General features: G+C 47.0%; 1 protein-coding gene across 1 annotated transcript in view; it reads left to right on the forward strand.

Annotated features, from left to right (window-relative positions):
* LOC148895400 (uncharacterized) overlaps positions 1–17,968 on the forward strand; it is a 66,634-nt gene continuing 48,666 nt past the window's right edge. Inside the window, exon 1 of the mRNA XM_089001011.1 lies at positions 1–31. The gene's annotated coding sequence lies outside the window, so the exon portion shown is untranslated. The remainder of the gene's footprint in view (positions 32–17,968) is intronic.

Genomic DNA, 17,968 nt, shown 5'->3' on the forward strand with positions numbered 1-17,968 from the left:
CAACCCAAAATCCAAGTCAGCAGTCTACCAGGTAATCATACCTCAAGAGTTGCAGGAAGGTGTCTTCAATCTGCTCCATAGAAATCCTGTGGCAGGCCATTTGTCAGCAGAAAAGATTCTGCAATGTGCTCAGATATTGTGTTACTGGCCATTCATGTCCCAAGATATTTGTGAGTGGTGCAAGAAGTGTGTGCCATGTGATGCGCGACACAATCCTGTTCCACATCAGAGAGCCCCTATGAAGACAGTGACTGCAACCTCACCATTGCAAAAAGTGGAAGCTGACATCTTGGTATTTCCACTATGTTTGGTTTAAATTCTTGCTTCTTTCCTGGTTCGGTGTTCAAAGAAGTTCAGTGATAAAAATATCAGTAACGACGATAGATGGTGAACAAAAAACTACTTCATTCTAATGAGACAGAAAAAGCACTTCTCGTCTCGGTAGAAGCGAAGACATGAGCACACGGACAAAGATAGGAAACAAAGAGAGCGAGCTCCCGCTCCGACAAGTTTTTGAATGTCCACAGCAGCGATCTGTTGTCCAATCAGCTACGGACAACTCAGTGTTGGGAGGGTCTTATCTATCAGAAGGACAACTCACATCAGATATTTCAGAGAGAGGCCAGACTGAGATGGTATGGACATGTCCAAAGGAGAGAGAGTGAATATCTTGGGAGAAGAATGCTGAGCCTTGAACTGCCAGGCTGGAGACCGAAAGAAAGACCTAAGAGGAGGTGTATGTTACGCTACTCGAGGCAAGGACGCCGGGCTCGAGTGGCGAGGGAAGGAGGGAAGGCTTGGATCCGAAATGCAACGGCGAGACAGAGATCAGGGTAAAGTCTTTTACTGAAACACGCATGCAAAACAACAAACTCATAAAGTGGGGAATGTGCGTAAAGGCAATGGAAGAAATAGCGAACCTGACAGCAAGGTAGTAGTGGGGGTGACTTCCGAAATATTCCGACGGAGACTGGATAGCGCAATCGGTAGATATAGTCAGAAGGCACAATCACGGGAATGACAAACAGCTGTGGGAACCCAGGTGCGTGATGATGGGAGGGGCCGTCTCCAGGGAGCAGCGGAGGAGATGACAGGAGGGGCGGGGCGCGCCCAGGACGGCGACGAGATGTGACAGTGCCCCCCCCTCAACGGACGCCTCTTGGCGGCCCACCAGGTTTGGAAGGGTGAGCCGCATGGAACGCCCGGATGAGAGATGGGTCGAGGATCCAGGCACGTGGGACCCACTGTCGTTCCTCCGGTCCATAGCCCTCCCAGTCGACCAGGTACTGCACTCCTCTGCCCATGCGCCTGGAGTCCAGTATCTCCCGCACGGTGTAGACCGGTCCGTCGGCCAACATCCGGGGGGGAGGTGGGGGGGTGGGCGTGGGGGCTAAGGAGCTGGTTTCCACTGGCTTGAGGAGGGAAACGTGAAAGACGGGGTGGATCCTCATGGTGGGTGGCAGCCGGAGCCTCACAGAGACCGGGCTGAGGATGGCCTCGATGGGGAAGGGACCCGTAAAGCGTGGGCCCAGCTTGGCTGAAGACCCTGCCAGCCGAAGGTCCCTCGTGGACAGCCACACCTCCTGCCCGACCTGGTAGTTGGGTGCCTGTCTCCGATGACGGTCCGCCAACCGCTGGTTCCGGGATGCGGTGCGTGTCAGGGCGTCCCTGGTCTCCTTCCAGACTCGGTGGGCCCGTCTGAGGTGATGTTCAATAGACGGGACCTCCACCTGGCCCTCCTGTGTGGGGAACAAGGGCGGCTGATAGCCACAGGCGGACATGAATGGGGACCGACCTGTGGCTGCGGAGACCAGGGAGTTGTGGGCGTACTCCACCCAGGGTAGGTGCAGGGCCCACGACGCCGGGTTGTGGAGGCACACGCACCGGAGGGCCGCCTCCAGGTCCTGGTTCTTCCTCTCCGTCTGTCCGTTGGTCTGGGGATGGTATCCAGATGACAGGCTCGCCGACGCCCCTAGGGACCGACAGAAACGCTTCCATACCTTGGACACGAACTGCGGTCCCCGGTCCGACACGATGTCCGTCGGAATCCCGTGGAGACGTGGTTAACCAGGAGTTGAGCCGTCTCGATGGCGGACGGCAACCTGGTTAACGGGACGAAGTGGGCCGACTTGGAGAATCGGTCCACAACGGTGAGGACGACCGTCTTGCCACGGGAGGGGGGGAGGCCTGTCACGAAGTCGACGGAGATGTGAGACCAGGGTCTGGACGGCACCGGTAGCGGTTGGAGGAGTCCTGCCGGGGGCTGGTGGGAAGCTTTCCCACAAGCACAGGTGGGGCAGGCTTTCACGAAGCTGGTGATGTCCCTTCGGAACCCCGGCCACCAGAACCGTTGGGCGATGAGTTGGATCGTCCTGTTGACCCCCGGGTGACAGGCAATCTTGGAGGTGTGCCCCCAGACGAGCACCTCCGTGCGAAGAGGGGCGGGGACGAACAGGCGATCCTTAGGACAGCCCCTGGGGATGGTGGTCGTCCCCAGGGCTTGCTGAACCTTTCTCTCAACCTCCCACCTCAGGGCACCCAGGATGCGTTGGGCCGGCAGGATGTTGGTGGTGGTCTCCTCCCTTTCTGCCGGCTCATGGATGCGGGATAGGGCATCGGGCTTGGTGTTCTGTGACCCTGGGCAGTAGGTGAGAGAAAAGTTAAACCGGGTGAGGAAGAGTGACCATCGGGCCTGTCGCGAGTTAAGTCTCTTGGCAGACCGGATGGCCGCCAGGTTCTTGTGATCCGTGTAGACGGTGAAGGGGTGTTTAGCTCCCTCAAGCCAGTGTCTCCATTCCTGCAGGGCCAGGACGACCGCCAGCAGTTCCCGATTGCCGACGTCATAATTGGCCTCGGCGGGGCTGAGCCGGCGGGAGAAGAAGGCGCATGGGCGTAGCTTCTGGTCGGTGGGAGAGCGCTGGGAAAGGACGGCCCCTACTCCGGACTCGGATGCGTCAACCTCGACCGTGAACGGAAGCTCGGGGTCGGGATGACGCAGGACAGGGGGGTTGGTGAAGGCACGACGGAGGCGGTTGAATGCCCCCTCAGCATCGGGAGTCCACCTGAAAGGGAGCTTGGTGGACGTGAGGTTAGTGAGGGGAAGTGCCTTCTGACTATACCCGCGAATGAAGCGGCGGTAGAAGTTGGCAAACCCCAAAAACCGCTGAAGCTGCTTGCGCGTCTTAGGGGTCGGCCATTCCACCACCGCTTTGGTTTTGGCGGGGTCGGCCCTGAGATGCCCCTGCTCCACGACAAACCCCAGGAACGACAGAGAGCGGACATGGAAGTCGCACTTCTCTGCCTTCACGTAGAGCCGGTTTTGCAGGAGCCGCGCCAGGACCCGTCGGACGTGTTGCCGATGTTCTTCTGCAGAGCGGGAAAAAATAAGAATGTCATCGAGGTAAACAAAAACGAAAACATTGAGGAAGTCCCTGAGCACATCATTTATCAGATTTTGGAAAACGGCGGGCGCGTTCGTGAGCCCGAACGGCATCACCAGGTATTCGAAGTGCCCTAAAGGTGTCTTGAATGCTGTTTTCCATTCATCCCCCTCACGGATACGGACCAAATGGTAGGCGCTGCGGAGGTCTAATTTAGAAAACATGGTGGCGGACTGAAGGGGCGCGAAGGCCGAATCCATGAGGGGGAGAGGGTATCTGTTACGGATGGTGATGTCGTTCAGGCCCCGGTAGTCAACGCATGGGCGCAGGGATCCGTCCTTCTTCTCGATAAAGAAAAACCCTGCGCCCAGCGGGGAACGCGACGGGCGAATGAGTCCCGCCGCTAGAGAGGAGTCTATGTAAGTGCTCAGGGCTTCCCGTTCCGGTTGTGAAATGTGGTAAAGTCTGGAGTCCGGTAATGGAGCCCCTGGCTGCAAGTCAATGGCACAGTCATACGGTCGGTGGGGTGGCAGGGATTGGGCTCTGTCCTTGCTGAACACCTCCCGCAGGTCATGGTAACATTGTGGCACACCCTTGAGGCAGATGGCCTCGGGCGGGCCAACGCGGGAGGGATCTTGCCCTGCCGTAGCCGACCGTAGGCAGTTGGCGTAGCAGTAGGGGCTCCAGCCCTGAATGGTGGGACCCTCCCAGGAGATGGATGGGTCGTGGGTATTGAGCCAGGGAAGACCCAATACCAATGGCGCATTCCGGGAGGGCATGACTAAAAATTGGCGGTGCTCCACATGGTTCCCCGCTACCCGAAGTTTGAGCGGGGCCGTGATGTGCGTGACTCGCGCTAATAGTCCTCCGTCCAGGTCCACGAACTCCTTGGGGGGCAGGAGGTCGATAAGTTGGCAGCCCAATGAGTCTGCCAACTCGGGATCGATAATGCACCCGTCGGCCCCCGAGTCCACTAATGCCCGCACTGTTTGGGAGCTGGAAGGCCCAGTCAATTCACTTTCCAGCTCCAATCGCGTTACGGGGGTAGGGGGTTTTGCCTCCCGCGGTCGCCTATGTCGTTTCTTCGACAGGGACTTGCATGTGCCGGAGGTCTTTGGTTGGGGGCCTTGGGTGCGGCGAGCCCCGGGTTCGATGCGGTCGTTCCCCCCACCAATCAGCATGGGTTCAGGGGAAATCTCCCGCCGTCGCACGCGCTCGCTGCCGGCGTTGGTTCTCAACGACCGGGTTCGTGGCTCGTCGGGCCGCCGACCGCTCAGCTCCCTCCGTCGCTCCTGAAGGCGGTGATCAAGGCCGATGACTATGTTGACCAAGTCGTCGAAGGTGGTGCCAGCGTCGCGTGTAGCCAGTTCGTCCTTGAGATCGGAGTTAAGCCCGCGACGAAACACCCCCCTCAACGCTCGGTCGTCGTAGCCGCTGCCAGCGGCCTGAATCCGGAAGGCGACGGAGTACTCTGCAGCCGAGCGGGACCCCTGGACGCAGTCGAGGAGTCTTCCTTCTACCTCAACTTCCGTGATCGGATGGTGGAATACCCGGCGAATCTCTGCCACGAAGTCCGGGTAGGAGGTGCACAGCTCCGGTCGAGACTCCCGGATGGCCAGCACCCACGTCTCGGCGTCTCCCCTGAGCAGGCTGGTGATAAAAGCTACCTTAGCCTCATCGCTAGCGTAGGCTTGCGGCAGTTGTTCAAACACGAGCGCGCATTGCATGAGAAATTGCGCGCAACGCCCGGTTTCGCCTGCGTAGCGAGAGGGGTTGGGTAGCGGGAGCGGGTGCCCACCCGCGGACGCGGAGGACCGAATTGTGAGGGCTGCCAGACGTTCCTCGACCGTCTCGAATCGTTGAGCCAGCGAGGTGGTGATCTGGCGGAGTTCCGTGATGACTTGCGCCATCTGGCTCGAACGCTCCGCTTGCATGGAGAGGGCGGTGAGGAATCTGTCTTCGCCGGCGGGATCCATGGGTGGTCGGAATATTATGTTACGCTACTCGAGGCAAGGACGCCGGGCTCGAGTGGCGAGGGAAGGAGGGAAGGCTTGGATCCGAAATGCAACGGCGAGACAGAGATCAGGGTAAAGTCTTTTACTGAAACACGCATGCAAAACAACAAACTCATAAAGTGGGGAATGTGCGTAAAGGCAATGGAAGAAATAGCGAACCTGACAGCAAGGTAGTAGTGGGGGTGACTTCCGAAATATTCCGACGGAGACTGGATAGCGCAATCGGTAGATATAGTCAGAAGGCACAATCACGGGAATGACAAACAGCTGTGGGAACCCAGGTGCGTGATGATGGGAGGGGCCGTCTCCAGGGAGCAGCGGAGGAGATGACAGGAGGGGCGGGGCGCGCCCAGGACGGCGACGAGATGTGACAGTGTATCGATGTTGTGAAAGAAAACATGAAGATACCTGCTGTGTGAGAAGAGGATGCACAAAACCGGGTTAGATGGAGGACACTGATTTGCTGTGGCGACTCCTGAAGGGAAAATCCGAAAGATAAAGAAGGCATTCTGAACCAAGAACTTACTTTGGACCTTAGCCAACTAATAACTATCTTGCTTTGAGCAAAGAGGGCATGTGAATAACAAATGAGCCAACCATCTTCAATCAAGTGGGTTATTCAAGGATACAGTCTAACACACTTATAGACTTAGAATCAGAAAGCCTTTAATTGTCATAATGGGGAAATTTGCAATCTACAGCAGCAAAATTGAAAGGGGTAGGAGTGGGGTGGTGGGGGTAGAAAAGAAAAACAAAACAAATGTATTGTACAGTGGTACCTCGGTTCTCGAACGCCTCACAATTCGAACAAATCAGAGTTTAAACGAAATATTTGAGATTGAGAACAAAATATTTGAGATATTCTTGCTTTGGCGTTCGAACATCAATCGGTGTTTGAACGCCAATACGACGCGTGAGTGTGTACGCGAGGGTGGGGAGCTGAGCGGCGCACGGGCGTATCGCAGAAAGTAAGTGCTGCTTAAAGTGACAAAAGAAAAGTAGTGCGTACAGCTATTGCATTTAAGAAAGAAATAATCGCAAAATATGAAGGAGGTGTGCGAGTGTCTGATCTGGCTAGCAAATACAGCATGGCGAAATCTACGATCAGTACAATATTAAAGAATAAGGAGGCTGTGAAATCTATTGACGTGGCTGTGGGAGTGAGAGCAAGTGTCATTGGATAGATATTTTAAGAGAAAAGAACATCCTGTAGCCGAGTCATCCGTAGCTGTCACGTTCCGAGCTAGAGTTACGGCAGCTGACTCGCCAGAACGTAGTGGAATGTTTGTGATCCCGAGGGTGGGGCGCTGAGCGGTGTACGGGTGTATCGCTCTCTCCGTGACCAACTGTTGTCGCTGCGTACGTGCTGCGTTTTGCTCTAGCATTTAATATATGTGTACGAAGAGTTTTAGCCCCTAATCATGCCTCTAAAGAAAGTAAGTGCTGCTACAAGTAAAAAAAGAAAAGTAGTGCGTACAACTATTGCATTTAAGAAAGAACCCAAGCAGGATGTTTATTCACAAATAAAAGAAAACACAGCGAGTAAGAAGGCAGGGGGTCACCCGCTTACTACGCCAAAAAGCAAATGGCACACGAGCGTGCAAAATTACGCAATCCCGGAAGTTGACATAAATTTACGGGACGCGGGGAAAATATCTCGGACCGGATACACTCGCGCATCGAAGGACGAGTCCAGGTACGGTGGCGAGGTGAGTCAATCATCCGGCATTGGCGAGGTGATCGCGAACCGTAAAAATGCCCCGTGTCCGTGATTAGAGAATTGACAGCAGGTGGAGGGCGGCCAGGAGAGTTAGCCCCCCCCGTCCGCTGTCAACTCGCAAGTGACAGGAGCAAAGAGATGGTTTCGGTGTTCGAACAAATCGCTTTTCGAACAGGGTCCTGGAACGAATTATGGTCGAGAACCGAGGTATCACTGTATATTCAAAAATATGTCAGAAAACTGAACTGTACAACTGAACAAAAATGTTTCAGAAGAAAAGAAATGTACACCGTGCATAGTATAAAATATACCGTATAAAAGCATCCATATAACTAACTATAAATAGCACAGCCACCTTATGTAGAGTAATAATGTATGAGTCCAGTTTTTTTTCATTTTTCATTTTCCCATAATATTGGTTTCAGGTTTTAACCAAAGGAAGAAACATGATAACATTTATGTCTAGCAGACTTAAGACATAATTCATGTGATAACAAATGCAATAATCACAGGCTTTAAGTACAGTCTAAACATTAATTAAACTAGACTGAACTTGTGCCATCGCCTACAGTGTGAAAAAAATGCATTGGTTCAAAAATATGTGTTGGCTCTTAACTGTGTTCCATTGTATTGGTTGTAAACACCAGGAAACATTGTGAACCACATTTTGAGGGTCCTAAATGAAACATTCACTCCAAACAGTTTGAGAGCACTGCCATTGAGAAGGTTGTGGGTGATAGTCAAATGGTAATTGTTATCATTTTTTTTTCGAAGATTACAAACGGTGAGTACAGATTACATATTTCATCATCACTCTTCCAAACTGAGTGCAGTGTTTGGAACAGGTACAAAAGAAATTGGGATCAATTTAGAGATGGAATGTAGACTTCAATTTAGACACGCTTTTAAAGCAGGTGTAAGTTTTTACGCGGGTGGTGCAATGTGATTTTGGTGCATTTGATATAGATGCACATAGAAGGAATGCATGGTAGCAGCTTCTGCAACAGGTGGTAAACAAGTTAGTTGCATTGGTGCGCAAGGGAGGAAAAACCGCCCAAGTTCCTGTGGTAGTCTCAACTCAAGTAAATTGTATTTACAAAGCACAAAACAAACACTGCTGTGTGCTAAGTCAGGTACATGGAGCAGAAATAATTCATACAACAAAAAATACAACATACATTATGAACAAAGAGTAGAAAGTACAAACGAAGAGAAGGTTTCTTCAACCGTCATCTGTACTTCTTTGAAGGTGTCGGACGTTTCGCTTCTTATCCAAGAAGTCTTCGTCAGCGAACAAAAATTTGCTGGTAGTTATGGCCCTATATATATCCCTACTGTCCAGACGTGGTGGTGCCAGACTCTGTTATGATAGGTCCCTGCTCTCAGGTGTGGGGGAGCGAAGGACTATTCCCTGAGGCTACATTGATTACTTAAATTGTCCTGACTGATTACTTCTATTTTCCTGCCTAGTTATGGGGTCTACAACTGGCCCGGTTGCCCCATTTGCTCTGGTATCACCTCATCAGCATAACTAAGCCAATGTAGTCTAAGAAGTCTGTTGTACGAACGATCCAAATTAAACCTCACCCCAACATGGCGATTTAGTGAACAGAATTTGCTGTTTTATGAAAATAGCTTCTTTTACTGCCGTTTCAAACAATATATTTTCTTTCGCAAATATTTTAACCTCACTGTCGTCAAATGTGTGGTTGCTAGCTTTTATGTGCATATGTACTGGCCCACTAGCATTATCCCTGCGATGTTGATAGTCTTTTTTTGAGAATTTGTTTAGTCTCCCCAATATATTGCTCTTTACAATTTCATTTATACAATGTATTGAATAAACTACATTACTTTGTTTTACATTTGGCAGCCTATCTTTTGGATGCACTAATGTTTGCCTTAAAGTGTTTATCGGTTTGAAATTAGTAGGAATTTTGCGTTGCCAAAGGACTCATCGTTTTTCAGAAACCACTGCAATGGTACTGCTACTGTATGGTACTGCTACTCCTCTCCTTTTAGTATCTTCTGCAGTTTTGGTTTTATTTCCTATACCTTTCTTTTGACATTTGTTATAAGGCCACTAAGGGTAATCACAGTTTGTGCGTGCTCTCCTGACATGCTTGTTGGTATTAGTTTAGCCCTATGCTGGAGGGTTCTGATAACTCCTAGTTTGTGTTTTAGAGGGTGGTTAGATTCAAAAAGTAACCCAGTCAGCAAAATTGGTCCAGCGCACACACAGCTGCGTACTCGGCCTGGATGCGGCAATGAGTCCAGAAGTGGCCCGGGTCCGGCTATCGCAATGTGGGCCGCGTCCGGCCCGCATCCGGCCCGCACTGAATAACCAGATCCGGCCTGACTCCGGCCCTACGCTGGGCCAGAACAGGCTCCTGATTTCAGCCTTAATTCAACCTTCACTGAACCATTTCTTTCATAAACCATATTTGACCCTTATAAAAAGCCTCAATTACAACTGGTACAAAAAAAGTTTATTTATATTATGTGAACCTTCACAAAGAAACCACACAAACTGGAAAAGTGCACTACAGGTACAACCTGTAATGCATCATGCTCTTGAAACGGTAGCTATTCACTGATCAAACTGCTTTCCATTCTCTCCTTCCTGCCGCCATCCCGATCAGGGGCCAGCTGTAGCCATCTTTGGATAGCAGCATCAATTTCCTTGTCTGTGGCTCCATCCGTTAGTCGGTTTCGCCTCACAGCGGCTGAAAAATGCAAACATATTTTTAAGATAAGTACTAAAAAATATTTCAACTAAATCAGAGACTAGTGTCAGATCTCATGTTACTCAAATGTTTACAGCTTTGTAAAAATCTTTTCAACTAAGAAAAGCAGGACGGCCAGTGTGTTAGGGAAACAAACATGTCCGTGTCATTTTTGCATGTGGGCTGAAATATTTTCCATTTTAATTATGATTAAAATTCAGGTCTGGATTATTCAAATTCCATTTCTGGTGGCACATCCAAACGAAGCAAGGATAAGTCTCACTTTGTGTAGAGCGAAGTAATTAGCTGTATCCCCAAACAGCAGACATGCATACTGTACAAAAAGGTTTATTTACTTGCCACCTTCTGCCAAAACTGAATATCAAAAGCACATATGTCACCCTCTACGACATATTGATACCAATTTACCAGTTACAACATTTCGTATCTGTAGGCGCTGGAAATAAATCTTTCCATTTATCCCTCTCATGTTTATTTTCCTTGCCAGGGGGTTACTGATTGTTGAATGCATAATGTTCCAGACACATTCACGGATATCCACTCCACTTTTTAGAGCCAGTGTCTTTTCCTGAAATCATCCGAACATAATTTCATTATCTCTCATCTCATTTTCCGTACCGCTTATTCCTCATTAGGGGCGCGGGGGTTGCTGGAGCCTATCTCAGCTGTCTTCGGGCACGAGGCGGGGGACACCCTGAATTGGTTGCCAGCCAATCGCAGGGCACACAAAGACGTACAACAGTCACTCTCACACTCACACCTAGGGACAATTTGGAGTAGTCAATCTGCCTGCCATGCATGTTTTTGGAGTGTGGGAGGACACCGGAGTACCCGGAGAAAACCCACGCGGGTCCGGGGAGAACATGCAAACTCCACACAGGGAGGCCGGACCGGGACGCAAACCGGCGACCTCTGCACTGTGAAGCTCGTGTGCTAACCACTTGACTACCGGGCCGCCCTAATTTCATTATGATTTTTTAAAAACTGAAATAATAATAATAATAATAAATTTATATGCGCCTTTCAAAACTCTCAAGGTCACTTTTCAGTCACAAAAGCTCTCTGTGGGTGAGCAGCGGCAGCCACACGCGCCAGCCTTCACTCAATACAGTCGTTTAATACAGATACTGGAAAGCCTGTGAAAGATTGAAGATGAGAGCACCTATATGGTCAACATGTCCGAGACATACATACCAATTGTTTCTGGAGGTCCGGGTTGATGTGTAGTTGCTCCTCCAGGCTTTGAAGAGAATCAAGGCTTATCTCTGCCTTATCACTTCCTTTCATACTCTGTAGAGTGTGAAAGATGGTTCATCGTTGCTCCATCATCATTTATTGCTTTGTTAGTATATTCCGCAGCAGGACTGTGGGTAAATTGTATGAGAAAGAGATTTGGAAATACTATAAAATCTGTGCACCACAATTTTCCGTATCACCTAATTATGATTTTACATCTCAAATAAAAATTTTGAATGCTCACAAGTTTGCTGAGTGGATTTCTGCTCAACTCACAATATGTTGATGGGACTGCGGAAGATGTGGTGTGCCTCTTCGCATGCTTAATTGTACGGCCATCACTGCTAATGTAAGTCGGCCGTAACATCTGTGTGGCATGCCTTTGGGAGTGGACCTTGCTGCCAGTACGCTTTGGATTGAGCATCTCACTCCTGTCACTCCCTGGAGAATGCATCTCACTGCTGGCAAGTGTAGAAGAGTGCGCCTTAATGCTGGTGCCCTTTGGAGAGTGCACCTCACTGTAGGTGCGCTTTGGGCTGTGCATTTTATTGTAGGTGCGCCTTGGGGTATGCACCACACTGTTGGTGCATATTGGAGAGTGTGTCTTTGTGCTAGTGGAAGGAGAATGAATCATAGGCCCAAGAATGTTGCGGCTAGTAGGATGGAGACTTGGGCTTTTTTGTTTCCCTTGTTTTATTGTTGAAGTGGTGTTGCACACATGGATGTTTGGAGTACTTGGCAAAGATTCTAATCTGCTTAAAAGTGCAAAACAAACCATTGCACTGTTTGTTCTGACAAATAAATTGTAATTTATATTGAAATTGACACTTCTTACCTTTTTCTTGACTTTTGTACTTTCACCTCATTACTATTGTAATCACTGTCATCTTCCTCTCCAGGGAATAAGATATTGTGTCTAAAAACAATAAGAATTTCATGAAAATTCAACACACCTTCAGACTTTGTGCAGTACAGAACTAAGAAAAGCAATCAAATTAACTGATGTCCTTTTCCTTTTAAATGTAATTGGAGAGTCCCCTTCATCACGACCAAGATCTGTGTTCTCAACAGCTTGAGGTAGTTTAAGCCTTGCTTCATTGTAGTCATCTATAAAATTTTATGCAAAAGTAAATTAATATATAACCGACCATTAGCTCAATCTAATACTGGTGTTGACAATTTTGTATTTACACGATGAAACAAATTCTGGCTTTATGGGGCTTCCACCCGTGCCCAGGACATTCTTGAGATTTTATTGTTTTTGCCACATCACCTTTATTTGGAGGCCACATGCATTCTCCATTTTTCATCCAAACTGAGGGAACAACTTCAACATCACTGGTATCATCAAAGACAACAATGTGAAACATCTGAGGGAAATTAAGAACAATTATCAAAACCACACTTAACTAAATTTCAATGCAAAAGTGGAACAACAACAAATTTGTCTTTGAATGGTAATCTAACATATTTTTGCAGTCCTTCTCAATATGAAAAACCTGAGACGGGTGGAAAGGTTGGAAACCACAAAAATCCCCAAGTCTTTTGAGGCAACTTGAGGCAAGGTAAAGAAGTGCTCCCCCTCTTTATTCATTTCCCACAATATATACTGCTCCTCTATCCTCGACAGTATTCTTGACTGAAATTATTTTATTATCAATTCCGATACAATAATCTTTCTCTTTGGAATTCACAATTATTCCATCAAAAACTGGCAAACCCGTTCCGAGAAGGGGTCTGGCGCTGGCCCATCAACATGCTCTTTGTAATGTTTTGGAGTTTCTTTAAGATCGGGACTATAGTCATCATTTTCCATCTCTGATAATCTACGGATCACTTGAGTCAAAGGATTACGTGGCCACCGCACCATTTTTTTTTTAATTTTCCCAGGAAGTTTTCATATGGAAATGCAGATATAAGATCTAGATTGCCATGAATTTTGACATCTTCACTGAGATGCACCAGACCATGAATATTTAATACCCAGAACTCTTCACCATAAAGCTGTCTAAAATGTTCAACAAATGAAACTAACAGGCTATTGGCAAGGTCATTCATCTCCAAACAATATTTTGGACTTGCCAAGATATACACACCTACTTACAAAAGCATGAAGTTATCATATATTTGAGGCTTAAGTGCATCCCTGAGCACAACCGGACCAGTGTATAACAAGAACTGACGGAATTCTGTGGCTTTCCACCTACATTGGTCATCTAGTGACCGTGGTTTTCGAGTAAACTCACTTGGGATGTAACTACTCAGGCCGACAAGTCTATCTGAAACGATGGAAGTGAGATGAGATGAAATGCGACAGCGCAGTGGGCCTGTGGTGCTGATCCACAAATCTAAAAGCCGCTTCATTAAATCAAGACAAACTAGATGCATATAATCAAATGGGAAGCAAGCAATCATATCAATACCTACATCTGCAAGTGGTGACTGTTGGACATGATGTTGTTCATCCGTTGCTTGTCTAAAACTGTCATCAGTTCTGCGCCTTGCATTGACCTCAGGAAACGTCATTCGATTATATTTGCGTACACCTGTTTGGTCACACTTGTCATAGCCATGGTAAGTAACAATTAACAATTGGGGAAGTGGAGAAATAATAATTAACAAGGAAAAGATAGGAAAGTGGAGAAAAATAATTCCAGAAGAGTGTGGCGACAGTGTCATTCGGCCCACATGCGTTATGCCAGAAGATTCATGCCCCGGATCCGGCCCAGATGTCTTTGCTGACTGGTAAGTATTGGTCAGTGTGCGTGGCCTTCCTAAAGACTTCTGTTTTTAGCGCTCTGTCCTCTTTTATAATTACTTTGCAATCCAAAAAGGCTAGTTGGTTCTATTTAATGTCCTCGCGAGTAAATTTAATATTGATGTCTACCGAGTTGAGGTGATCTGTCAAGGATTTAATTTGTTTTTAATTATGACCAAAGTGTCGCCCACATATCCAACCAGTGCCTATGTTTTGTCCCCAGGAAGGATGTGAGGGCCTAATTCTCCATCTCTTCCATGTACAGATTAGCCACTATGGGTTAAACTGGTGAGCCCATAGCACAGGCCCGGCCAACCCGCGGCTCCCGAGCCGCATGCGGCTCTTTGGCTGATTTCATGCGGCTCTTAAGGGGCCGACTCGTAAGGGGTGTCCACATGACAAGCGTAAAAAAAGTTTGCCGCTGGCGCTGACGCTGCCATTCATCCTCTATGTACCGTAATTTCGTGACCATAGCGCGCGCTGCACATTTTGGAGAAAATGTAACACTTTTAAGGGCACCTGAGAGAATCGTGAAATTACGGTATCAAGCTGACCATGTGACGTTAACACGCATGTGCGTGTGATGAAAATCAATCATTTATGTTGTAAACCACGGGTGGCCAACCAATCAGAGACTCGACACAAATTGTTTACGACGTAAACAATTCATTTGCGTCAAGTTCTCTCTCAAAATGGCAGGGAAAAAATGCACAGCAAAACGAAAATATGAAGACGAACACAGGACGTTTTTAACAGAGTGGGAGAGTTTATATTTTTTTGTTGAGCGTACGGGCAAGCCATTCTGCCTTATATGTCAAGCGTCATTGGCGCATTTCAAAGCGTCAAATCTTCAGCGCCACTTCAGCTCACTCCACGCGAACATCGACTAAGAATTCCCCAAAGGGACTAAACTTCGCAAGCACAAGTTGGTCACTTCAAAAACTCAGACTGAAAAGCAGATATTTTTTTTCCGAAAATTTACAAAGCAACCAGAGACCGTAACGCTTGCATCATACCAACTGGCTTGGAACATTGCACAGTCTAAAAAGCCATACAACGAAAGGGAGTTTATTAAGAAATGCCTCAGTGACGCTGTTGAAATCTTGTCTTCTGAAAACGACAAACTAAAACAAATGACAGCAGACGCGTGGCTTGCCTGTCAGCAACATCCGTGACACTCTGACGAAGGCGGAAGTAGTCGCCGAAACATGTCAGGTATTTGAACACCGACAATACACTGTCTGTAAGTAAGGAATCTGCTTAACATTAAATGACAGCAGATGTCCAACTGTCCCGCCACACTGTTGAACGCAGAATTTCTGACATTAGCTCCGCTATTGAATCACAGCTGCACTCTGACCTTCAAGCATGTGAGTATTTTAGTGTCGCATTCGATGAAAGTTGTGACATACAAGACAAGCCTCAGTTGGCAATATTTGCACGGTCTGTGACAAAGGATTGTGTGGTCAAAGAAGAACTCCTTCATATTGTGCCATTAAAAGACAGAACCATAGCACAACCATGAATTTGTTTGTAAAAGTTTTCCCTAAATTGAAATTGTTTGTCAATAGCTCAGTAATGCTTCAACTGACCTGCTGGTCACACATCCTTAGAATTTCCTACAGCACCTCTGCTGTCTTCTTGTTCTGGAGGCCTTCTGCCTAACCAAGGGAAGCAGTTGTCGTGTGTGTCTGTCAAGTTCTCGGTAGAATGTGATGCGAATGAACTCAGCAATCACCTGGGAAAATAAAAACAAATGTTAACAGATTCATGTTCAGCTGAAAACAGTTATACTTGGGAAAATTATGTACTAATCTTGAGAAGCATGGTCTTTGTGGTACATGAAAAGTTTTTACCTGTGACAGCATTTTCAGGGCTGGCCATTTCTCTAAAAAGTCCTTCATCTGTGAACTTCCCCGCACAATATCTTGGCGATGAAGGGCAAATATTGTCTGCATTAGCTTCTCAATTTACATGATCTTTTTCTGTCTTTTCTACTTCTTGAATGATGTCTGGTCTACTTTCTAGAGAAGATTGTTTTTCACCTATGGGAAAGTCTGGCAAGAAGTTAACATCAGCCCTTCTGGCCTTCTTGATATTCGAGTGGCGGTGTTCGTTATCAGGGTTGGTATGGCTTCTCCTGCCTGTTTTGATGGATCCCTCGGCGCATCCTGTTCTAGCCAGCTTTGTCCTATAATTCCCCATCTTGAACTTCAAGCCAACCTTCCATCCATACCAGCCGGTCCTGCTTCCAGGTTTGCTGAGACAAGGATAAGATGTAACAATCGCTTCAGCAGCCATTCCTACTTCCCTGTCACTTGGATATGGCTTGAAGCTGAACATCTTTTCTGCCATGGACTTCAAGATGTTGTGCTTTTGGGACCTTATCAATTTCACCGTCTTTCCAGATCTTAAAAAAAGTGTTTCCTACCTGAAGTACATGCTCAACTTCAAAAGAAAAAGTAGGCAGAGGAAAGCGATTTGGACAATTTTTCTGACATTGATTTAAAAGAACGTGGGGTAGGAAATCTGTATCGGAACTTGCACTTGAGCTGTCATCTCTTTCAGATCTCATGACTTTAAGAGTACCAATCTCTGGCAATTCTTGAATGTCTACAAGAACACTTAGTTGTCCATCAAAGTCAGGATCCTCATACTGCAATGTGAATTCACCCTCCACCCTTGGCTTGAAACGGTCTTTCATTATGCTCTTTAGCTCCTCGACTGACTGTGGTCGCTCATTTAGAGTGAGCTTCATGGCCACATCCGCGGCAACAAATACACAAAGCACAGATCCCCTTGAAGCAGCCATCTCCCGATTAGTTCTGGTGTCTCAAAGTTCTAATTGAAATAAACAAAAAACAAATGCATACAAAGTCATCAAGTTAGTGGTAACTTTTCTTTAGAATCACAAAGGAGATCAGGTACAAGCTATTTCTTTTCAAAGAGAAAGACCTGTTGGTAACTAAGTTACTGGTAATGAAGGGACTTACTCTTTCTTTTTTTTAACAACACACTGGTTCATGCAAGATACTTTTTAATGTAGGCAGATGAACCGCTTGGGTGATAAGAGCAGTCTACCATTTGTGTTGTCTGCAAAGAGAGGTGATGTGTCATTGAGGTCAGATAAGGTATTATTAGTCAAACTCAGGAGAAAGTTCACACGGTCATATGTGTTCAATGTAGTAAGTCCTGTGTTTTCTGCTAAGAAGGATGAGTTGTTCACGAGGAGAATCTGCTCAACTTTGCAAAACTGAGGCAGTCCGCCCACCTGTCCCACAGACACAAACATTTCCACACCATGTCTGTTATTTGTTCAACATATAACCTTGCAACATCAGAAAGTACTGAAACCATCACAGAACAGACATTTGATGTCTGCTCATGAGGTTTAAAAAATGATGGGCCACTGAGATAAAATGGCACCATGTGCTGATGCCCGTTTGCTAGTGTTTTTAACACATTTTTGAAATTTTGTGTGTCATGCACAACACGCTTGAAAGAGCTGTGTTTTCCCTTGAATCTCATTGTCCACAAATGGACAAGAGGCCCAAAACAGCAAATGAGGTCAGGGTAGTGTTCGGTGTAGGCCGGAGTTTGAAATCAGGGAAAACCTCCTGCAGCATGTTTCTGTGGTCCAGTATCTTTGATTGCAAATACAGAATGGATTCATCTGTGAATACCGGGCACAATACTATCTTAACCTCCTCCTTCAAGTCCATCAACAAAGTCCATGCTCCATGTCCTTCAGCTACAATATGACCAATCATTAAAGGGAGCAATCTGAGCAACGTGGCATTTCCCTTTCTTTTTTTTTCAATTCAAAGTTTATGATTTCACAGGTCCATATAGTCAATGAAAAGAAAACAAGCATACAACTCATTTCTACATCCATTAATACTCTGGAGTAGTTTCATACTAAAATAACCAAAACAAGGTGAGTAATACAATAGATGCAAGGACTAGTAATGCACTCAATAATACAACTGTGTAACCATTTTTATATATTCATTTTATAATAAAATGAAAACAAAGAAAGAAAAGAGAAGAAAAAAAATAAATAAAATAAAATAAAACATTTGACTCATAACACTTTCTGTTACGGGGGATCT

Source organism: Hippocampus bargibanti, linkage group LG07 (genome assembly GCF_051943395.1).
Source record: "Hippocampus bargibanti isolate YZ-2025 linkage group LG07, ASM5194339v1, whole genome shotgun sequence".
NCBI classification, from domain to species: domain Eukaryota; kingdom Metazoa; phylum Chordata; class Actinopteri; order Syngnathiformes; family Syngnathidae; genus Hippocampus; species Hippocampus bargibanti.